Genomic DNA, 24285 nt, shown 5'->3' on the forward strand with positions numbered 1-24285 from the left:
TAAATGAGAGGCCCAGGCTTTAAAAGACACAAGGAGTTCTCTGAAAGCAGACTCCGTGCATTCCACTATCAGCACCATTTGTGCCTGTCACTGTCAGGAAGAACCACAACCACGTCTCGGTGCCCTTGCAGTGCAGGGCGCTGCGTTTCTCCCCCTTTCCAAGCCCGCGGCAGCTCCTGGCGACCCAGGGCCTCTGCTCAGCCAGGCGCCCCCAAGGCCTTCCTCCCTCACCTCACAGGGCAGCTGTTGCAGCCGGGCTTTCTGGCTCATCACTCCAATTCAATCACTTACACCCTCATTCCAGGCTGAAGGTCTCTTCTGAAAATATCCAAATCTTACCCACGTCAGGCTCCATCTTTTCCCTAGAGCTGCTCCCCCTCTGCAGAGCAGCAACTCTGGTGCCCGTGCAGCCGGGGCCTGGGGGCAGATCCGTGGGTTCAGAGTGCCGAGCCCCTCAGCCCCTCTGTGAGTCCCCTTACTCCCTGCTCCCTGGCATTAATGCCCTCCATCCTCAATTTCCTGATAGGCAAAAGGGGGTTAATTTTAAGAGTGCTAACCGAATTGGATCACTTAACACCACGTCCGGCCCAGAACACCCTTTGATCAATGACAGGTATTGCTGCGCTGTTACCACTGCGCTGCTTCCGGTTTTCCTGTGAGCCCTTTAGGCTCTTTGCCGTAAAGGCCACTCAATGGTCCTGTCCAAGCCTGTCTGTGGCAGATGGACAGGCGAGTGGCCGATGCACACGTGTGATGCTGAATGGGATCGTTCAAAGCTGGCCCCGCGTATTTTGGTCAACGTAAGGAAAACGCCGCCCGTGCTTGCTTGCTGTCGCCCTGCGGTATCCAGTAGGAGACGCTTGAAGGCAACTGCGCCACACCTACCTTCTTGGAAGGAGACGGCAAGACCAGATTGGCTGGAGCTGGGAAGTTGTGCGCTACAGATCAGGGCTGCGTGACCCAGGGAAGGCATCACTCGAAATACCTGCTGGAGGGCGGCCAATCCGACCCGACCGTCCACCTCCAGGGTCAGCCACGGGGCTCCTCTTGATGTGTCATCCTGATCACCCCTCACAGAGCAAATGAGCCTTTGACTTCAGCCTGTCCTAGGTACAATACCGACTCCCACCTCCCACGTCCTGAACCAGCCTGTCCCGGGGATTGCTGTGGACATAGAGGAGCAGGCCCAAGACATCTAGTGGCATTTCCTGGCAAGGACACTCACGATGCTTGACCGTAAAACTCAGGGTCAACTGGTTTTTCGGACAGACTGGAATTTACTTGTGGCACGCATGGCTTCTGATTGACCCAGGGATGGGCAAGGAGGCTGACGGAAAACCCATTGTGACTGCGCCAGGCATTCCTGCACACAACGACATCTTCAGACTCGGGCGGCGTCCTAGTCTTACAATCAAATCGAAGCCCACAGAAACGAGGGAGCTTGTCCAAGACCTGCAAAAAGTATGTGGACAGCTGGCATTCAACTAAGTCCTTCCCTGGATCCATCCATGCTGCTCCCGGCCCCTACTCCCACCACCCCGCCATAACCCCCGATAGACACAGCAGGTCTGAACATCCGGCACCCCAAAAGCAGAGTAGGGAGCAGAGTCGGCTTCCGCAGGGGGAACTCACATGCAGCCCACTCCCCTTCTTGCCGAATGCCTGGGGACTCTATGCCCTAAGGTCTGCAGATGTGGCCTCACTCTGCGCCAGGAGATCCAGGTGGCAGGCAGCGTTTTGGAGAGTGCGCCTCTAGACAGGAGAGAGGCATCTGACAGGGCTCGTCGGCTGATCCATGAGACACAAGACACCTGAGAGAAGGGCCGACAAACCCCACAAAGTCGCTGCCCACGCTTCGGACAGGTCTTGCTGCAGACTGTGGTTCTCGTCAGGCGCGAGGAAGTTTCCCAGGGCAGGAGCTCTCGTTGCACAGCAAAAGCGGCACAGGCGATGCAGCAGGGCGTACTTCAGCCCAGGGCTCGGGAACCACGGGGTGCAGCGCGGCCTGCAGCAAACCAGACACATCAGAAGCGAAACTCCCACCTTTTACATTCAGTGACATTGAACGGAGCGAGTTATCTGTAGCAATGATCCTCCTGGGGGACCCGTACAGCATGCATGACCACCAACACTGACCACGAGTACTTCCTAGATCCTGGGGGCTACCCCACTTTACATGCACGGTTCCATTCACAAATCTATGTGGGGCAGTTGTTAGCCCCAGCTTAGAGATGAGAAAAACGCTGCTGGAAAAGTTAAGTGAGAAAATCAGACTTCAGCACACCTGCCATCTCCAAGCCCCCTACTACTGTATGTCCTAGGGTCTCAAGGTTGGGTGTGCGGCATTTTAAGTGACTAATCATAGGTGGTTTTCTTCTCTTCTACACTTGTTTAGCCTGTACGCGCAGGTACATGCTCTGCTGCAGGTGCACTGTCGTATGTGGACCAGCAACGCTCTTTTCTGCTTCGGGTTCTCGTCACTGCCTTCCGGAAAGCTCTCGCCTGCTTTACAGCCATGCCAGGTAGCCCTGGTCAGCTGCACAGTCAAATTCCTGCAGTGTCAGAGCTAAGTGCTGGCTGAGACTTTAACAGCGAAGACAGCGGAGTAATGGGGATAAACTGAACAAAACTGTATTGTAACGCAGATGTAGGTCTAGAAGCAAAAGAAGCTGACACCCCTAAGAGATCAGGCGACTGCGTCTCACTATGATGTTAATAGCAGCTTGCTGTTTCCAGTGCCTCCCTGTGCCAGGGTTTCCAGTCAGCGTTTGTGTTTAACTGCTCCTGGGCTACCTGATCAAACCTCTGCAGAGATCAGGCATATCTAAATTGACCCGGTATTTGACCATAGCAAAGTCATTAGCCTTCGAGATGCATTTGAAACATCAACTTGCGTTCTTCAAGAGGTTTAAGACACACATAAGTCTTTCTTGCCATGCTCAACACACACAGCCGGCTGTTTCTGAAGTCAGTGTTTCTGGAACAAAAGCCTTGGCCTGCCCCAGTGAACATTCACAATGAGCACACTGTCGCAAGGCTGCTTGGCCAACCAGCAGGGGGCAGGAGAGAGCCACAGGGGCCACGTGGGGTCTCTGCAAACCCCTCTCACTCCCTCAATCGAGGGCGGTGCCTCCTGCCAATCCAGCGGCTTCCTCCAAGGGGAAGAGGCCTCTTCAGCTGCCACCGCACTGATTTCAGGCGGCTCAGCCAATGGGGCAACAGATTCAACAGAGTTCCATGTTGTTAAAGGAAAACTTGTGTTACCAGGCAACCTTAGGGTCAGATTCAACGAAATATAACCAACAACCTTGCTTCCAAAACAACATGCTACTAGTGTCTTATCCTTCAATGCTGCTTAAACACGGAAAAGTATGAGGAAAAAAGAACATGGCACTTACTTCTTAAAAAATAACCCCTCTTCCAGGTTCATTTTACCCATATCAGAAAGACTTAGAACTGTGGATTGCCTACAGGAACGCGGAGTGAGGGTGGATCCCCACGCTGACCCAGCCTCACCCCAGGTCAGTCATCCCCCCACCATGGGGTTCACACCTCTCCAGGCCCTGTCACCTCATGAAGGAAAGGTAGCGTCTCTGAGCTCTCTTCGCAGGAAGCACCCAAACACGAGCTAGAGACACAGACACACCCACAACTGCTTTGAAATCCTGAACATATTTAAGGACTTCATTATAAGTTTTTTAAAACGGTAAGAACAAAGTGAGCCTGGTTTTAACGTCTCAGCCACAATAACACCGTGTACATCTGTCTTTTACTGCTTGTTCCTTCTCCGGCAGCTGCTGCCTGGCTGGCCGACTGCAGAAGAACAGCCTCTGGTACTCCCAGGAAGCCCTCCGTAAAAGCGTGACCACCACGATCACGTCTCAGGACGCCGCACACGTTAGGGTCGCCCACAGACCGCCATTCCCACTGCCTAGAAGGCACTGAACGGGCCTCCTGCTCTTTGTCAATGTCAACCTTCCTAAGCTATGTTGTGTTGAAAATTTTTAACCGCAGTCCACACATACTTCTTTGTGTCTTGCTTTTATCGTAGAGGAATATTTTTATGGAAAATTAAGCTTGCAAAGTTGAAGGGTTTTCTGAAAGTCGACTCCTGGAAGGAAAAAAAAATGGGCCAGATGTGGTGCTCACGCCTTTAATCCCAGCAGTTTTGTAGGTTGAGGCCAGGAGATTGCTTGAGCCCAGGAGCTCGAGACCAGCCTGGAAAACATGGCAAAACCTTGTCTCTACTAAAAATATCAAAAAAAAAAAAAAAAAAAAAAAAAAAAAAAGCTGGGCGTGGTGACATGTGTCTAGTCCCAGCTACTCAGGAAGCTGAGGTGGGAGGATCACCTGAGCCCAGGAGGTGAAGGCTGCAGTCAGCCAAGATTTCCATCACTGCACTGCAGCTTGGGCGACAGAGTAAGACACCGTCTCGAAAAAACAAAAAGCAAGAACAACTGTATAAATCATTATAGAAGGGAGCTGGCCGGGCGAGGTGGCTCACGCCTGTAATCCCAACACTTTGGGAGGTCGAGGTGGGCAGATCACCTCAGGTCAGGAGTTTGAGACCAGCCTGGCCAATATGGGAAAACCCCATCTCTAATAAAAATACAAAAATTAGCGGGGCATGGTGGTGGGTGCCTATAATCCCAGCTACTGGGGAGGCTGAGGCAGGAGAATCACTTCAACCCAGGAGGCGGAACTTGCAGTGGGCCGAGATTGCGCCACTGCACTCCAGCATGGGCAACAAGAGCGAGAGTCCACTTCAAGAAATAAAAATAAAAATGAAGGGAGCTAATGTTTTTCATTTAAGGGAAGGAAAAGAACATTCAGTATTTATACCTCTCACGCACACATCTGCAGTGGTGTCCTAAAGTATTCAATATACACACTCCTACAAATATAGCTCAAAACTACTCACCAAGTTACATGCTAAAAGCACATGCATTGTAAGAATGCTACATTATATTTTTTAAGCATCTGTATCCAATATTTTAGCATACTGGCAGTTTTCCCTTCAGGTGCTGTATGCCTAAATTATTACATGTTTAGTCATTCATTTTAGAATTTGTGACTTGCTTTAGGCGAAAAATATGTTTAAACATAAGCTACTAAATTAATGACTTAGGGGAAAAGTTACTAAGTTAACTTGGAAGTTAAACTTTGCAAACTGAATTTGTTGGACCTCATGCAAGCTAGACGATCAGTTTTTTAAATTGTTTGTTGTGTGTTTCCCTCGAGGATGGAAATCTCTTTACTCTCATCCACTGTGCACACTGCAGCCCCGCCTCTCGTCCACCGCGCCACACTGCAGCCTGCAATTCACCCTGTACCACGCTTTCCACACCTTACCTGAAAGTCACTAAGTATAACCAAGAAGGAAATGAAAAGCAGATAAATGACCTCCACCCCCACATTTAGCATGCAAATGTTAAAAGTTCATCAAAGTAAAACCAAAAACCCACGTTAGCTCACGATTGTAACTGGGAGAGTTATGTACATGGCAATTTGAAAAGTCTAGTTAAATAAAAACCTAATTGAGACTCCCAATAAATACAGTTTATACAAAAAGACATCTGCAAACATTGACAGTGAGGAGAGGACTTCACTCTGCATCCAGCCTGTCCTGGAAGCCACGGCCAAATGCCAGGTTGTATGGATCCGAAAAGCAGAGAAAAACAAGTGTTGAAATGTGTACAGTCTCAGCAATGTACAGATTCGATGTAGGATGCTCAGAAACCTTGAATTTTCAATCAGAAAACAACAATATGAACAAGTTTCCCAGCAGTGCCCACCTTCTGCCTACGGCACGTGTAACAGGAACGCTGGCCACCTCCGGGGGGACAGAGGCTTCCTGGTCACATTCGCTCTGGCAGCCGCACAGCTGGCCCACCACAAACACCTGGCTAATACTGAAGAACCACTCGCTCCCTGGGCTTTGCTCACTCTAGCCGGGAGAGCATATTTACAGAGTACTTTATCAACTGAGTCCTCGTTCAATGCGTCAAGCTTGTAGAAGGCAGGGCAACCCCATTCCTGGCCCAATTAAGTGAACTGAGCAGAGCAACTGCCCCCAGTTGGACGGCACTCAGTCACGACAGCAGGAGCCACTGTTCACAGGGTGCTGGCTTCGTGCCGGGAACACTTTCAAGCGTCTTTTCTCTGTCCGAGGAATATGCACTGCAACCCTGTGGGGCCGTTTGCAACGTCCACCAGAGTTCTGAGGCAGCCAAGTCCAGGCTGTCTGTGGGCCTCGCCATGTGGCCGTCCACATCCCCTGCAGACCAGACCTCACTACAGGGACTGCGGGTTCCAGGGCTGCCTTGAGGCACATGCTCCCTTCGCCACCTCCTCCTGGCCCCTGACATCAACCCTCACCACTGCTGCCAACACTTGATTTTCTCATGGCTCCTGAGGGGCCTGTTCTGCTCTTCCCTGCTCCCTGCGTCCGGCTTGGAGGGTGCCCACATCAACGCCAATGCCAAAGCTCACGTAATCACCAACCCTTCCACGGGGCTTGATGCCTAGGAGTCTCAATATCAGAAAGTCAGATTCCTGTGCTTGTTGGAGAACTGCTTCCCATTGTAGAAGTGAAGGAGATAAAATTCTAGGTGCCTGCAATAACATCGTTTCCACAACGAAGCCACTTCTGTAGCACAAAACAAACAAACAAAAAGCTTTTTTAAAAACTTCTTTTATATAAGCTAAATACAATTTAATTTTTACATCCACGTTCTCATCAGCTCCCACCTGGCGAGCAGGCAAATAGTAATTTTCAAAGAAACAAATTGTTCCATAAATTTAACACTTAACATTTTCACTATTAAGCAAGAATTATCCCAAAAATACACGAAGATCTTGTTCTCACCTTCAAAAATTGATTGTCACACAGTGAAATAGCACTTAATGCAAAGGAATTTTCTTTTCAGGTTTCTGTTCTGGAAAAGAAAAAAAAAAGATTTCTGGCAAAGAGATAAACACTAATTATGTCATAATCCAAAATGTCTCCGGGAAAAATAATGTCATCCAATTAGTTCTTTGAAGTGTTACAACTACAGCTGAGTTTTAATAGTAATTTGTCCATAATTATCAAAAGAATCTTTTAAAATCTTAATACTGAAAGAATAACCATAAACGGATATAAAACACAAAGCAGAAGGGTTAAAATTTTGGGGTAGATTTTGGCCCATATTTTTAACATATGCATAGCGATTTACCTAGCTGAAGCTTATCCGTCTCCTCCTAGGCTCTTCAAGACTGATTTTCAAATATAGACTGGCTTTTGGTACATGAAGGCAGCTTTAAAAGATGTCAGGATCAGGCCGGGCACAGTGGCTCAAGCCTGTAATCCCAGCATTTTAGGAGGCCAAGGTGGGCCGATCACTTGAGGCAAGGAGTTTGAGACCACCCTGGACAATATGGCAAAACCCAGCCTGTATTAAACATTTTTGTAATTAGCCAAGTGTGGTGGCACACACCTATAATCCCAGCTACTTGGGAGGCTGAGGCAGGGAGAACAGCTTGAACTCAGGAGGAGGAGGTTGCAAGTGAGCCAAGATCGCACCACTGCACTCCAGCTTGGGCGACAAAGTGAGACGGTCTCAAACAAGAACTTAGCCCTCAGGAAAAACGTTGAGCACCACCCACCCCAACCAACCCAAGGAAACACATGGCAATCGTTATCATCTGATTTTGACACAATAAAGTTCTATTCTCCTCTTTAAACACAATGGTAAACACCTGCCGTCAGTCCACAGAAACTGCCAGGACCCAGTAACACTGGACTAGCAAGATTAATGGGCCACGTATGCAGGGTTCAGCTGCAGAAAGTGAAGACACCAAGAATGGTGTGTGCTCAAACCAGATTCCTTGCTTTCGGGGTGGAGGGGCTTCCCAGGAAGATCTAGTCCAGCGGGATGGTTTCCACTTCCACCGAGAGGAGGAAACAGAGGGTTTCCTGAGGGCACTGACAGGACTTGGGTCTCTGCCCCTTTGTCCTCTGTCCTATTATGGGATGAGGGTGGGCTCAAGGCAGGTTCTCCCTACATCTTCCGGGCAGGAGAGATGGAGCTGACAAGTGGACGATGGCTTTTCCAAAACATTCTCATGTTTATAACCTGTTATCAACCTGTTTTCCCTGGAGATCAGTGAAGCAGCATCATTGATTCTCTTCCATTAGGGACAACCCGGTGTTACGGGAGGCAGGAGACAGCATGCAAGCTGGGTCAGCCTCTGTGCTGTTCTGAGTCAGTCACTTGTGTCTGATCCTCAGCGTGCTCGTCTATCAAATGCACGGTCCCACAGACCCAGTGACTTTCCACCAGAGTTCCATGGAGGTTGCCCAAGGACAGGGAGTGGGAAGAGGAGGGAGGCGGGGGGAAGAGGGGGAAGAGGGGGAAGAGGGGGAAGAGGGGGAAGTGGAGGGAGGGGGAAGAGGGGGAAGACGGGGAAGTGGAGGGAGGGGGAAGAGGGGGAAGTGGAGGGAGGGGGAAGAGGGGGAAGTGGAGGGAGGGGGAAGAGGAGGAAGAGGAGGGAGGGGGAAGAGGAGGAAGAGGAGGAAGAGGAGGGAGGGGGAAGAGGAGGAAGAGGAGGGAGGGGGAAGAGGAGGAAGAGGAGGGAGGGGGAAGACGAAGAGAAGGGAAGAAGACGAAGAGAAGGGAAGAAGACGAAGAGAAGGGAAGAGGAAGAGAAGGGAAGAGGAAGAGAAGGGAAGAGGAAGAAGAGGGAGGAGGAAGGGGAGGAAGGAAGAGAGGAAGGGGAGGAAGGAAGAAGGGAAGAGGAAGGAAGAAGGGAAGAGGAAGGAAGAAGGGAAGGGGAAGGAAGAAGTGGAAGGGGCGGAAGTGGAAGGGGCGGAAGTGGAAGGGGCGGAAGTGGAAGGGGCGGAAGTGGAAGGGGCGGAAGTGGAAGGGGCGGAAGTGGAAGGGGCGGAAGTGGAAGGGGCGGAAGTGGAAGGGGCGGAAGGGGAGGGGGCGGAAGGGGAAGGGGCGGAAGGGGAGGGGGCGGAAGGGGAGGGGGCGGAAGGGGAGGGGGCGGAAGGGGAGTGTGGAGGGAGCAGTGTGCAGGGAGGAGTAGAAGGGGGGTTCTCTGAGGAGGAGGACCAAGTTTCTGAGGTGTCTTGGAGTCAGAGTTGGCAGTGGCTTGGGCTCTAGGCCCTCTCTTGCATAGTTTTAGGCTTTAACTATTTGTATTTGTGGACTCTTTAAAAGATTTAATTTGAAGAAAACCGGAGTTGGGGATACCTTGCTTCTAAAACACAATTTCTCAAGCCTGAGACTAAGTGCTAGGAATTGCTCATTCTGTTACCATCATTTCCTCCTATTTAAAATCAGCTGCACACCCCCAATCTCCCTTCAGTGTAAACACCACCTTTTCCGAGGATCTCAAACGGCAGAGCGAGCAGCCCGTGACCCCGGCCGTGGGCACGAGGAGCGAAGAGCAGACGTGTGGTGAGGGCTACGGACGACATGAGAGGCAGAGGCCCGGCACCTCCCTGCACGGGCTGTGCTCCTCCAGGCCTAAAGAACACCCTCGCCTCGGGTGAACAAGCAGCACAAACTATCAACACTTATTCCAAAAGAATAGGAAGAAAATTCAAACGAAGTTAACACAGTTATGCCAACACAACGCTGCAGCAGCCCAGAAACAAGAGGACCAGTGAGCCTGAGGTGGGTGGTTCCAATAGCGGGACAGTGACGTTGGCATTAGGGCTTTTTGACCAAAAAAAAAAAAAAAAAAAAAAGACACAAAAGGTAACATGGGACACCCATTATTTCCTGCCAGCGGAAAGACACCCACAGGCCCCCAGATGCCAACGGCCCCCTGGGAACGAGCTCACGCAGCGCCTCGGGTCTTCACACAAGTCGGCACGTGGTGTCCTCAGCAACCCCGCCCATGACACACACACCACACTTGACTCCCTTACCTGAGGGTCCAGGGGAATGGCAGGAAGTTCTCGGAGGACCGGGCATCCTGTGAGGGCACTGCACGACTATGCACCTCAGAGGGGCCCCTGGGCAGGTGCTCTCTCTCCAAAGGATGAGCCGGATCCTGACCACACGCAGATCGCGCTGGCCTCCAAGCGGAGCGCCAACATCTCACGTCCAAAGGGATGCGCAGGTGCCTGCTGCGCGTGGAGCCCAAGCCCCTCCCAGAGCTCAGGACGAATCCAGTGTCCAGGCCTGGGGCCGTCACCAGCCAGGAGAGGCGTCCGGGTCACTTCCCAGCGATGGCAATGGGAAGTAACAACTCAGGCCCATCAGGGGCTTCCTCACTATGCGGGTGTTAGAAGTAGAGACAGAGGTTCAGGTCTAATGCCACAAACATCGACGGATCCCATGGAAATGCGGGCGCAGCCCCTCCATCCCAACAGCACGCCTGGCTGCTCCATTCTGCTCCCACACACACGTCCCCACCCAGCCAAGCCCCTTCTCCTTTTCCCCACTGGATTCATCAAATCACACCTCACTGTCCTTGGCAAATGTACCATTAATTTACTTACTGCCCAGTAGAAAAGCACACTTCTAGTTAACATGACACCCCCGCTATAATAGAACAAGCCACTCAGGCAATGGTGTTTTGTTACAGCAGCCTGAGCTACCTGAGATGACGATGCTCACCGTCCTACAGAAACGGCTACTCCCCTCTCCCAGAAAGAGGGGCTTAATTAAAATCCCTGTCTCTCCTCGCGGCCACCACAGATCTCACTCCCCCACCCCGTAAGCCAGCAGTTGCTAGGATTAAAGGAAACAGAGGATCCTTTTAGACCAGACCATCCATGTCGGTCCGAAGCCTGTAACTTTGCCCACTTCCATGGCGGCTATGTCACCGCATTCCCCATGCCAGCTCTGTGTCTGCACTGTGTAACAGGCTCTACACAGACTCCTCTAGCTGCCATCTAGCACAGCCATTTCCCCTTCTCCTTTGCAGGTTGTCCTTCGATATGCAACCCCCAACCTTTCTGCAACCCAAGGCCTTCCGATCCTGGCATTCGGGGTGAGCTCAGCCATGTATTGGAGTCCTTGACTCAGGTAACCCAGGCCAAAGGCGTTGGCACCAACGATCTACTGGCTGTGGGGTCTGCACAGTCACTAGCTGCCCCAGCCACATCAGGGCCCGGGAGGGGAAGCAGAGGAAGCTGTGAAACTTCCAACAGTCATACAGGAACAGGGGCCCCTGGAATGAGGAGGATGCCATGGAAGGAAATTCAGAGAAAGAAAGAGCCCCAAGGCTGGATGGGTCATGCCCAAAGCCTGCAATGCTGAATTTTCTAGGTTTCTGAACTCAATCACTGACCCACACAGCACGTGTTTCCTGAGTGCTGACCCCGCATGGCATTGGATATGGCAATAAAGTAGGACCCCCACTTCCCCCTTCCCCGACACATACACAGGGCCTCCGTCCTTATGGGAAATCAGGCCTGGGCGCCCAGCTGGCACCGTGAGCCTGGGAAGGGGACCGATTCAGACCGACAGTGGGTGCAGCCTTGCCAAAGCCCAGCAGTCACCTGCACTGCCACAGCCAGGCTGAGTCCGGATCAGCCGCACAGAAACCTGACCCTCTCAAGGGCACGCCTGAGCTCATTAGGGACAGACACCGTCTCTTGCTTATCTCCAACACTTTCTCTGCATGTCTACTTACACACGGATGACACAGTCTCGGAAGCACAGTTATGATTCTGGAGACAGATCCCAGGCCTCCCCCTGCTCCTCTCCGTGGTGCCATTGATGGGGAGGGGCCGGTGTGGCCGCGAGACCACACACCCACAGTCACCCTGCCACGGAGACGCGGGCCTTCGACGGTTACTTCTGCCAAAGAACCCTGCTGCGTCTTGGAGCACACCATGGTGGACGGGAAGCTCCACCCGGAGAAACAGCGATACTTCTCCCCAGAGCCAACGGAGGGCACCCCCCACCCTGCATTCAGCAGATTACTTACATTCTGGAAAACATCTGAATGAATGGGGAACACTAAAATGAAAAGGTCACGCTAGAAAGGTTAGAAGTCTGTGTGAAGTCTCAGGAGGTCCAAAGATTTCTGAACCAAGACTGCTGTGGTCAACAAGCTTACAGGGAAGGTTTCCACATGGGCCTTCAACAACCAACGCTCAGCAGGGAGGAGCCACGTTCTGCGCAGAACCTCAGAACCAGAACGTCGGACACCACAAAGTCACAACAGAGCCAACAGCAACTGAAATACAGCGCTCTCCTAAGATGTGTGCGTTACCTGCAGAAAGTCACTACACATTAAGACGGGGGAAGAAAAGGATAAGGTTAGAAACACATTTGAAGTAATTTCTGCATACAAAAAATTTCTACATCGACTGGCTTTCTTTCTGGGAGTAACAACTTTTACATGAGATGCACATCCCAGTTGGAAGGAGTTTGGGTTTTCCGTGGGCAGAGACAAGGGCTCTCCAAGAAATGTGAACCTTTTCTCAATCACTGAGCCGCGTACCCTGAGGCCACCCTGGCCTCCCTGATCACCTCCCTGCTCTGCCTCCAGCCAGCTCCTTCCAGCACTCACCCTGCTGCTCCCAGAGCCTGCACTGGCCCAGGATCTCCTCTTCTACTGCTGTCAATCTTCCATTTTAGGGCAAATAAGTTGGAGACTAGAAAGTTATAAGACCCCTTGACTGTTTAAAAATTTGTCTTCTCAGAAAACAAAGAATACTAATTCTACTTTTATGGTTTAATGTGTTGCCGCCATCTGCATGTCGATGGATATGTGTTTTTATATATATTTTACTCAATATTTATAAAAGCATGCACTGTTGGCTACATTCAGTTTAATTATATTTGATGTAAGAAGATTTAATTTCAGTGAATTCAGGCACTCAAAATTTAAGCCCTCTGACATCTATTAATCAAATGGAAAAATGACAGGTAGATACTACAAAAATCAAGAAGTGTTTAATATAAATCCTGGACTTTTAGATATTTCCACAAATGTAATGTATACATTAGTACACGACCTTGAGCATTTTTACAACTCTCTGAACTCAAATTCTATTCTTAACTTTTATAGGTAAATCGACATCCATATGTGATTTTAAGCAGCTCAAACATCAGCTCTTAATTACGAGCAGCCTTTGGTTTCTGAGGCACCCGAGAGTGGTGACTCCAACTCCCCAAGTCTAAGAAGGCCTCAGCGATAAGGACAACTGATCAAAAAGTCATCCCTGCCGGCCCCCTGCCATGGGCTCCCCCCTGCCGGCCCTCAGCCACGTGCTTACAAGATCTCACTTCCTCTCTGTCCCGCAAAGCCTGACTCCTGATTCCACCCCTACTGCTTTCTGGGATGTGGCCATGGACGTCAACTGCACCTGTAAGGGGAGAAGCTGGTCAGGATACAGGATCCTGGCCATCCTGGCAGCGCTCAAGCTGATACTGTCACTTTGTAGTGAGTTACTTAATGCAAAGGTTTAACTTTGAATAATTTAGATATGTGTATTCTAACAGGGAAATTCTGAACGTAGAACACAGGCCACACCCTCACACAGATACTGTCTGGCCAGTACTCTTTTGTTTGCCTTTTCAATAGACGTTTTTAAAAGCAATTTTCGGTTCATAGCAAAATCAAGAGGAAAGTACAGAGAGTCCTCACGTATCTCCTTTCCCAGCACAGGCACAGCCTCCATCATTCTCCTGCCCTCGCCAGACCAGCATGTCTGTATGACCGACAGACCCACATCAACATGGTACCACCACCCACAGTCCACAGCTCACACGAGGACTCGGCCTGCTGCTGCTCACTCTGTGGGTTTCACAGACGTGGAACGGCATGGATCCCCCATGAAAGCCCCACCTGGAGTTGTTTCCCACCCTACACATCCCCTATGCTCCTCCCATTCATCTCTCCCTTCCCCAACCCCTGGCAGCCGCTGACTGTTTGTCTCCACAGCTTTACCTTTTACAGACTGTCCTGTGGTTGGACTCAGACAGCAGGCAGCCTGTCCAGATTGGAGACTCACTTAGCAACATGTGTTTAAGATCCTTCCGTGTCTTTTCATGGCTTAGGGGTCCAGTTCTTTTTAGTGCTGAGTAATATCCCAGTATCTGACATACCACAGTTTATCCATTCACCTACTGAAGGGCATCTTGGTTGCTTTCTAGTTTTGGCAATTACAAAGCTGCTGTCAACATCTGTGTGCACATTTCCGCATGGAAGTAAACTTTCAGCTCCTCCGAGTAAACGTCCAGGACTGTGATTGCTCCTGTGGTCGGAGAGCTTAGTTCCAAGGAAAACCACCACGCTGCCTCCCACAGCCGCTGCCCCACTTCCCCCAGTGATGAGGGAGGGTCCTGATGCTCACACACCCACCAGCACGTGGTGGTGTCGGAGTTTGCATTTTGGTCAGGCTGATGGGTGTACTCTGACGCCTCACCCTATGACATAAGACGTGGGCCATCTGTTCACGTGTAGATTTGCCATCTGTGTATCTTCTTTGTTGGGGTATCTGTCCAGGTCTTTGGTCCATTTTTAATCAGGTTATTCATTTTCTTGTTGAGTTTTGAGAGTTCCTCGCACGGTTTGGATAACAGCCTTTATCAGATGAGTGTTTTACAGATATGTTCTCCGCGTCTGTGGCCTGCCCTCTCATGCTCCTGAGACACTATGTTTTTTATTATTAAAAACACTTTAGACAGAAGATGGACCTCCCAGCCCACCACGGTTCTTATTTTGGCCGCGATCACCACCCTCCCAGCCCTGGTTCCCACCTTTCCGCGATCTGCTGGTCCTATGGGTGTCAATCCATGCTAAGTCCCTGACATATCTCCAATGATGGCAACGTCCAAGCAGGCAGTTTGCAGGTAGGAAGGAGCTGATGGAGGCCGGAGACGAGTGTGAAGGCCAGTAGATTCATCCCTCGGGGACTGGCAGGCCTCTCAGATGTCCCCCTGGGTCACCTCCCAAATGAAGTACCTGCTTTGGCTGTGAGCGGAAGCAGGACCTGGCCCAGATCTCAGTATATTTGACCTGGCACGGCATTTACAGGTGAGCCTCTGTAACCAGAAACTCTCTTCTCTGGGGAGAATGCATTTTCATTATGAAGGCTTTTAGGTTTTTAATTAAGAAACCAAAGAGCAGTGCCTGGAGTGAGGATGCAGGGACTCTGGGTGACCGACACACTCGTTTCCACCTGGCGCAAAGGACCCTGGAGTGAGGGTGCAGTGCCTGCTCTGAGTCACCAGCACACTCATCGTTTCTACATAAAGAACCCTGTGAGTCTGTCCCAGGGCTTTTTAGCCTACACCTAAAAATTCGCAGCTCAGGAAACCCTAATCATTTTAGGAACCTGAGAGGTGGGCCAAGGGGATCTCACAGAGTTTGGTGCTGGCTGTGGGATCAGCAAAGGGCGACTGGGGCTTCCCGCAAGCACTTCCGGGAGGCCATGCACTGGCCCGAGGCTGGTTCCCCCTCCTATCCTCTGTTCTCATGCCCAGCCGTGAGGGGAGCCCCCTGCTTCAGGAGCAGTCCCTGGCTCCAGGCCCTAACGTCCATGTCCAGGCCCCTGGTAGGGCAGCTTCTACCCCAGGGAGGCTGGGACTGGAGATAACCTGGAGCTCTAGGCAATCCTGGCAACCACGTGCTTCCCGAAGTGGCTGCAGACAAACTCCTGCTTCCAAAATCTGGCACGGGCTGTGTGAGGCCTGGAACGCGGGAGGCTCATTTCGCAGGGTCCCCGCTCACATACAAAAGCAAGGCTAAGGGCAGGTAACTTATTTAATCACCCTCTCATGGTTATCAAGTCAAGTCATAGTCGCTTAGACCTATGTGTGACTAGAAGTATACACATTATGCAAGTGTATGTAAATGTGAATACAGACACGCTTATTTTTTTATATATACCTTACGTATATGTATACATGTGCATATGTATAAAACATGGATGAAAAAACCATAGTTAATATTTCAAATCTCAGTCACAAAGATCTCAGAAGCAAATTATTATCCTTAAATTCTAAACAAAGACGTAACGTTTTACATACTTACAAACAAAACATTCTCTATTAGCATTTTATTTTAAAAACTAAGAATGCATTGCACTCTCTCAATCTCTATTTTGAACTCAGCTCACAAAGGCCCCTGTACCGCCGCAAGGATGGCGGTGGTCACACCTGTGGCCATTTATCCTCCCTGCATCTAGCTTCTCTTCCTGAGGCAACAGCACCTCTGAAGTCACAGTCTGGCCTCCCAACTCTCCCCGCTCCCGGGCTTCTTGGCGTGTAGCTCTGCTGCACACACCTCAGCAAATACTGCTGATTAGCCAGCATCACCCAGAAATCTCTTAACCTTGATTCTGGCTGCTTTTGTAATTTGTAATATTTGTTCTTCTGGTGTGATTTGAGGAACAACACATTTTAAAACTAGAGAAGATGTGGTTTTTATTCTCTCCTTTCTACTTGCAACCTTGAAAATTCAAGTAGCAGCAAGGGTTTGTTGAAAGTAACTTCCACCAAATAGAACCTATTCCAAATGTACTACAGAGCATCAAATAACCACATAGATGTAAAATAGAGATGCAGACACAGATATCAAATCCAATAGTTAAACCAAATTGAGAAATGCTTGCCAGTTTGATAGGACTTCTAAAACCTGACATAAGTGTTGGCTAAGAGATACAAGATGTTATGAGATGAGTGAGATGCTTGGCCTAGAACCACAGGCTCTCTCCTCTTTACAACAGAAAATCCATAAGGAAGTCAAATCTGAAAGTACCAGGTACCGTTGAACGGCACACTCAGCCATGCTTCCCCATCCCTGGGCCAGCTGCGGTGAGTGCAGCCAGTGGTTCAACAACATCCTTTACCCTTTACTCCCAGGCTCCCTGCCATTATGTAGATTAGGTAAACCATGGCCACTCTCACCTTAAGCCTCCCCCGCCAGCATGGCAATCACCCATTCCCAACCACAACAAGGACAGCCGTGTCCCTGGGAATGCAGAGCAGGGGTCGGTAAGGAACCTGGATCCCTAAATAATTCATGGAGCAGTCACTAGCCTGGAACATCCTCCCTGACGGGTTTGCGAGAGAGAAAAACTCCTTGGTTCCTCAAGCAACAATATTACAGAGTCTCAGGTCACAGCATCCTTACCTACCCTCGTCAGGAACCGTTTATGCTCATCAAGACATGAGAACAAAACTGCAGTGGCACAGTCACACTCACCCAGAATGCAGACCACCTGCTGTTCACATTCATGAGTTGTGAGCCAGCCACGTGGCCTGGACAGCTTACTTAGCCACGGAAATTACATCGTCTAAGATTTTGTGGCAGTTACTTTGATAAATTATCCCTCCTGCTATGAAGAGTAAGGTTTGGCTTTTTTTTTTTTTTTTTTTTTGAGTCGGAGTCTCCTGTGTCACCCAGGCCAGAGTGCAGTATTACAATCATGGCTTATCGCGGCCTTGACCTTCTGGCTCAAGCAATCCTCCCGCCTCAGCCTTCCAAGTAGCTGGGACCCACAGGCGAGTTTGATTTCTTTGCTAACGAATTCCTAATTCACCTTGCAGTGGGCCTGTCAGGGCCATATGCCCGGACATCCACCTTGCCGACCGGCCGTGTGGTCTCTAAGGTGGATGCACTCCGGTTGCCCGGGCTCTGCACGCGATGCTGAGTCTCCAAGTCTGCCGCTGTATAAGGGACTGACAGCCCTGAGCGTCTCGACGTGCCACCGTGAGCTGGGCTTTATTCCACAGGGCAACTCTGCTTCCCGTGACGAGATGCAGCATGTGAGCACAGATCAAAGGGTATCAGCAACTAACCCATTCCCCAGGTGCTAAGCAGAGGACCAAGAGTTTAGTTCCTTACTTACTTGCTCCGAGCTTGATTCAAAACAGCTTTCTGGGATCCTGGGGACAAACATCTCTAACTGGTGAGAATTCTGGCTTTAGTAACGGAAGAATCACCTAATGCCCATTTTGTAACTGCTGTTCTCATCAGAACTTGAGGTCGAAGGGTAAAATAAAAGGGGGGCCAAGATCTTGACACCCCAGTTTGCACAAGGCTAACCAGCGTGCTTCAGGGGTGAAAGGAGTAGGATTTTTAAAGTGCTGAGTTTTAAAAACATGGCTGTAGGCTGGGTGCACTGCCTCACGTATGTAAGCCCAGCACTTTGGGAGGCCGAGGTGGGAGGATTGCTTGAGGCCACGAGTTCAAGACTAGCTTGAGTAATACAGCAACACTCTATCTCTTTCAAAAGAAAAAAAAATTAAAATAGTAATAAAAAGGATAATACAATAAATTACTATATCAACATGGCACCCCCTGCTGTCAGACGAGGTGCACTCTCTGTGGCTACGATGAGGTCCGGAGAGAAATGTAACTGGCATCATAGGGAAGGTGGAACCAAAGCTCCATGGCACTACTCCTATACAGTCTGTTAACCAGCATGAAGTCTCCTCCACAATCAGAAGCCCCACGCTAGGACCCTGCCGGCAGCCCCAACTGGACAGAATGGCCTCGTGAATGTCCCTTCCCGCCACAAGCTGCAGATCCTGAGCCAGTCCTGGCTGTGACTGAGGCTGCGCAGAAACGTCTGCGCCCAACAGCCCACCTTTGTACATGACACGCCCAGTCCACCTCATTTCAAATGTTACGCTTGCCCCAAGGCGAACATGGATGTTACAGGTTAACTCACTGCATGTGTGCTAGACTTTCCCTATAAGTGTTCAGACATTGCACGAACCAGATGAACAAACCCCACTTTCCCTGTAAACATTCCGACATTCCATGAGCCCGATGAACACACACAGCCAACAAACCCCGGAACGTGTAACGCCGCGGCCTCCTCCCCTCCTGAGGGGCACGTGCTTACAGCTCCCCCGAGACCACATTTCCCAAAGCACAGAGTGTTACTCGGAAAAGAAAACCTCCTTTTTCCTTCCTCTGTACATCTCGTGGTCATGTTAACAACTATTGCTACAAATGCAGAGAAATGAGGTATCATCTGTGCCGGTCACCGAATTCCTAGCACCAAAGCTTCAGGGTTCAGGTGAAGCTTCTATCACCCTAAAGCCAACTCTGGAGATGAAGGCCGAACTGGGGAAAGGCTGTGTCACCGCAAATCCACACCACGGGGCCCTCTGTAGTTGTGTGTAAGGAACTCTTGGCCTGTCCTGGGGTTTGGGGAGATCAGGATGCAAGCAGATACTGTACGCTCTGCCACGGGACCGTGAAGTCTGCGAAACCTCAGAGGAACACAGAGACAAATGGCTGCACGAGTCCCACAGGCCGAGCCTCGATGGGCACCAGTGTCAAGAACATAGACACGCCAGGAGGGGCAGCAGATGCAGGCAACGCCTGCAACCCCAGCACGCGGCAGCGTACGAGAGGGGGGTCTCTGGCCAGGCTCCACCACAACTGCCATATTCTGTAGCAAAATTTTAATCATAGGTTGTAAGTAGTTATAACTCTAACTTGTTTTACAGATAAACAGAACACAGGGTACCAACAGACTCCAAAGTACTTCGCCTAGAACCAAGTCTAGAATGCAGATGGCTGCTGCTCCGAGTGTGATGAGTCCCCTGTAGTGCCATAAATCCTAGATCTAGGTGACTAAGTGCTCTGCCTAAACCAGATGGCACCCTGAGGCTCTGAGGGCACCCTCTCTCCCCAGGCCAGTCCATCAGCCCCGGCAGAAGCTTCTAGAGTAAGAAATTGTGGATTTGTATTGGACAGATGTAAACCAGGCCAAGTCACAGGGACTCATCCTGGAAGCCCGTCCGTTTACCCACTCATGCCCTGGAGAGCCCTGCCCCCAGCTCCACATCCGCAGTCACGCTGAACCACAAGAACTGGCTTCTAAGCCCTCAAGCCACTCCCTCTCTCCCCCGGACAGACCCATCTAAAACCGTGAGGCCCAGAGGAGCCTTAACAGGTGGTCCCAGCAGAACTGGCCTCTGCATGTATTGATACTTTGTGTGTGTGTGTGTGTGTGTGTGTGTTGGGGGGGGGTGGTTCTTGTTCTGTCACTCAGGCACAGTGCACCATAAGTACAGTGGTGCTATCAGGGTTCACTGCAGCCTCAACCTGCCAGGCTTGGGTGATCCTCCAGCCTCAGCTTCCCGAGTAGCTGGGACAACAGGTGCACATCACCACTCCTATTTAATTTTTTGTAGAGTCAGGGTCTTGCTATGTTGCCCAGGCTGGTCTCGAATTCCTGGGCTCAAAAGTGAACTGCCCACCTCAGCCTCCCAAGGTGCTGGGATGACAGGTGTGAGCCACTATGCCCAGCCTAGAATTGGTTTTTCTTAAACCTGAGTTTGACACATGAACCCCACTTACATAGATATCAGCACACTCTCACAGCTCGAGGGTTTTTCTGAATCCCGATTCTGTCCGTTCAAAGTCAATATCTAAGATAGGGTCAGAACTGACCCTCCCTCAGTGAAGCCTAAGGGCAAATGCAGCAGCGTCTCAGTGTATGAGGACACAAAGTAAGAAGGGTGGAAAATACACACTGAAATTCTAGTGTTAGAATCATAATCACCAACACTTTAAGAGGTAATCTGCTTTCCAAAACATGTAGCTGCTGGATTAACTCCAAAGTCACCAGATTCCACAGGCAGGAGCTCAGAGGGGCACAGCTTTCTAAGGCCGCACAGCCCAGGGCAGAGTAACAGCCTCGGGGCAAAGCAAACTAAACAAAGGCTTGGTTCTCTCAAGGATGAAGGTGCTCAAGTCCTTCCAAATAGATTCTTCTTCTAAGTAAGTTAGATGCCTCCTACAACACTGTTTAGAGTGCCAGTGTGTTCAGAAACATGCGGTTGAAAATACATCTCAGGACCCCAAAATCATTAAGCTAAAGGGACGTCAACGTGAGGAACAGCTTAGGGCAAACCTACCTCTCATTCTCTTCCGAACAGACAGCTACTGGGGGAGAAAAAAAAAAGCCATGTACCTCCCTCACAACCGATCCACAAGGAAATTCCTCATGACAGAGGAGAGAACCCAAAGTCCCCATCTGCACACGGAGATAAATGCGGATCTGACTGCTTCCTCTGGAAAGGTTCACCAGAAACGCTTTTGTCTGATCTACCTGTGACCCGGAAACCCCTCCCCGCTTCGAGCCGTCCCTCCCTTCCTGGACCAAACCAACGTACATCTCACATATATTGTTGTCTCACATCTCCCTAAAATGTGTAAGACCAAGTTGTGCCCCAAACACCTTGGGCACGTGTCCAGGACCTCCTGAGGCTGTCGTAGTGTGTCCTCAACCCCTCGTGAGGCTGTGTCTTTAACCTTGGGAAAAGGAACTCTCTATGGGCCGAGAACCGTCTCAGAGATCCTTCTGGTTTACAGGAAGCATTCTCTCCTGCGAGTATAACGATGAAATCATGTGGAATTACAAAGTGCCACTTTAGTAAAGGCCAAAGGAATTAGGGTTCAGTGTGCTTAAAAAACAAACAAAAACAAGTAACGTTCTGTCAATGGACCATGAAGGCCACACCCCCTTTTGCAGTGAAGATGTCAACTGGGACGAGAGGCCCCTCCTGCGGATGCAGCAAAGGCTACCCTCTGACCCCACTTCTCAGAGTCTAGGTTCCCACTGCTCAGGGAAAAGCAACCCCAGCTTCACGGGGCTCAGGCCTCCAAACCCAACTCCCACCCATGCTGGAGAATCACCCCAGGGACTAGCGAAATGGCAGGTGCAACTCTCACCTCATCCCCTTAAAGGGGAAAAGGCACCTTCCCGCTCCTCTTCCTGCTGGTGGGAACAGGGGCAAGAGCTGGAGGGGCAGGAGCTGTAGGGGCGGGAGCTGGAGGGGCAGGAGTCAGGCAGCAGGAGGGAAGCAGCCTGGGTCCCTGCTAGTCACAGATGGCCAATGCCAACCATCCCCGACCTTCACTTTGAAAAGAAATCCTTCTCTTTTGTCAGGTCCCTGGTTAGAAGTTTGCACCCATTCCTTTGAAACAAAACAAAAACAAAAACCAAAACCAACATGAAAAAAACCTCAGATACAAAATGGGTGTCTTCCTGACAATATTTCAATTATCTGGAGGCCTTGGGTCAAATGACGGCAAAACAGGAATCTGAACGCTGTTATTCAGGAAACTATCCTCCACAGCCCCATCTACCCTCCCAGGCTCTCACCTTATGGTGTTTGTCTGCTAGATGATTAACAATCATTGGTTTTAAAAACTAGGTGTACAGAACAGACAAAAGTCAGCTCGGGTTGAGGGGAAGCAGGATAAGACCCCCTTCCCCGCAGGACGGTGGAGGAGGAACCTTCAGCACCTGGGTTTTCAGGATGCTGGATGTCTGAGAGCATCTCTCACAGCTCAAGTACGGCCAGACCCTCCTCTGACACAGCCTATTCAGGCGAAGGTGGCACCTGCCCTAGAGATCCACAGCCCTGCGCGGGGCTCAACTGGAGCTGAACTTTCCTCCCTTGGTAAGAGTCAGGTCCAGGGGTGGGGAGAGGAGAGAAGTAGCAGGTCTGAGGGGCACTGTGGAAACTCCATGCCACGCTAACTCTCGTCTGACGTGCTCCGGCCAAAGCCACGCTTCTCGGAGGGCATTTCCCTTCACACATCCGGAAATCATCAACGTCTAGTCTCCCCACAGAACAGATCCTTCCCCAGGAGGCAGACACTTGGCTGTAACACGGGGTAATGAGGGGCGCGCCTTCGTGCCCATTCTGTAGTGTTTCCCTTTACCTATTTTACCTTAAGCGACAAATGATTCCCGTTTACACGGGAAACAGTGACACAGACAGCAAAACACATGAGATTCAGTGTGATCCCACACCCGTCACTGCTGACTTCAAGTTCTTTGTTCGTTTTGCTTCTAGAGTTTGTACTCTCTCCCGGGGTTCCAGGCCTGTGGATTCAACCAATCATAGATCAAGAATATTTTTTAATGTGTTTGTACTAAGCATTCAGAATTTATTATTCATTAAACAACTACTCCCATGGCATGTCCATGGTATGGCTGTTACGAGCAACCCTGACATGACTGTCTGCAGGAGGATGTGCATATGTCATATGCAAACACCATGCCATTTTAGAGCAGGGACCCCAACACCCACAGACCTCGGATTCCATAGGCAGTCCTGCAGCCCACCCCCATGGGCACTGTGGAATGCCTATAATAGAAAATGTGGAGGTTTTAAATAGTTATGCACTAAATCTAATCTTTCGTTAAGAAATTACTATGTATCATGTGTATTATTTGGAAGTCCTTCATGGCCCAGAGACTTGACATGTTCTTATCTTTTTGTCCACTGATCATTTCAGTAAGCTTATTGAACACAAATCAATTTTACAATTAAATTCTTACAGGAATCACACTCAATCTGTAAGTTGCTTTGGTTTTTAAAGGGAAATAACCAATAGTTTTGCAAACCAGCTATATCATAGAATAACAGGACAAAGCAGCCCCATGACATGCCAAAACTTGAGGTTTCAAAGCTAACCAGTATAAAACACGTCACAAACCCCTCAATATGAAAACGTTTCACACCACAACAGATATTCCAGAAAAAAACAAGATATTCAAAAAAGGCCTTTGCAGAAAAGCACTTTCCCCTTCATTTTTCACACGGTTTCCAGAAGCTTGTTTTTGGCAATGACCATGAACCAGAAGTAGCGTCCGCTGCAACTACTGCTACCGCAACACAGAATATTAAGGCAAAAAAAGAGAACACATTGATGAGAACAGGTAGAGTGTTATACAAATAAGTGTGTTCTAAAGTCAACAATGTTCAAATTCTAGGTCTCCCGCAGACACTAGACGGTAACCGCCAAAGCTTATGTACTTGACAACGTTCAAGGAGACCAAGTTCAGAGCCGTCACAAGGCAGCCCCATCCTCATGCAATTATCTCAGGCGGGTTTGAGGACAAGTGCCCCCGTCACAGCAGGAAAGCTGCCCAGCCCAGCACTTCCTGAGGTCACAGACCTTCGCCCTCCCATGTCTTCAATACGTCCTTCACACTGGGAACCAGAGAGCAAAAATAAAACACTTCCTCAAATCTCAAGACAGTCTTTAGAGCTCTTTTCCTTGCCCTTTCTCTTACTGAAAAAGCCTATTATGTAAGCAATCTGTAGTGCTTACCAGAGCTGGGGAGGAAGGAGAGCTAGTATTTGGTAGATCGAGTTTCAAGCGTGAGGAGACCAGGAAGTTCTGGAGATGGATGGCAGTGATCGCGGCACGACAGTGAACACACTTAATGCCACCAAACCATACACTTAAAAATAGAGTGCTATGTAATTTTACCACAATCAAAAGACTAACTGAGAAAAGCCATCTATAATTACTGTCACTTCTAATATCTAACATCCT

At 49.9% G+C, this 24285-nt stretch overlaps 1 long non-coding RNA gene across 2 annotated transcripts in view; it reads right to left on the reverse strand.

Annotated features, from left to right (window-relative positions):
- Positions 1 to 4718: 4718 nt before the first annotated feature.
- The window catches only part of LOC139361600 (uncharacterized), a 98652-nt gene continuing 79085 nt past the window's right edge, over positions 4719 to 24285 (reverse strand). For both annotated transcript variants that reach the window (XR_011619153.1, XR_011619154.1), the window contains exons 5-6: positions 6869 to 6938; positions 4719 to 6649 (exon numbers count right to left, since the gene is read on the reverse strand). This is a non-coding gene — a long non-coding RNA (uncharacterized lncRNA). The remainder of the gene's footprint in view (positions 6650 to 6868; positions 6939 to 24285) is intronic.

Source organism: Macaca nemestrina, unplaced genomic scaffold (genome assembly GCF_043159975.1).
Source record: "Macaca nemestrina isolate mMacNem1 unplaced genomic scaffold, mMacNem.hap1 Scaffold_68, whole genome shotgun sequence".
NCBI lineage: Eukaryota > Metazoa > Chordata > Mammalia > Primates > Cercopithecidae > Macaca > Macaca nemestrina.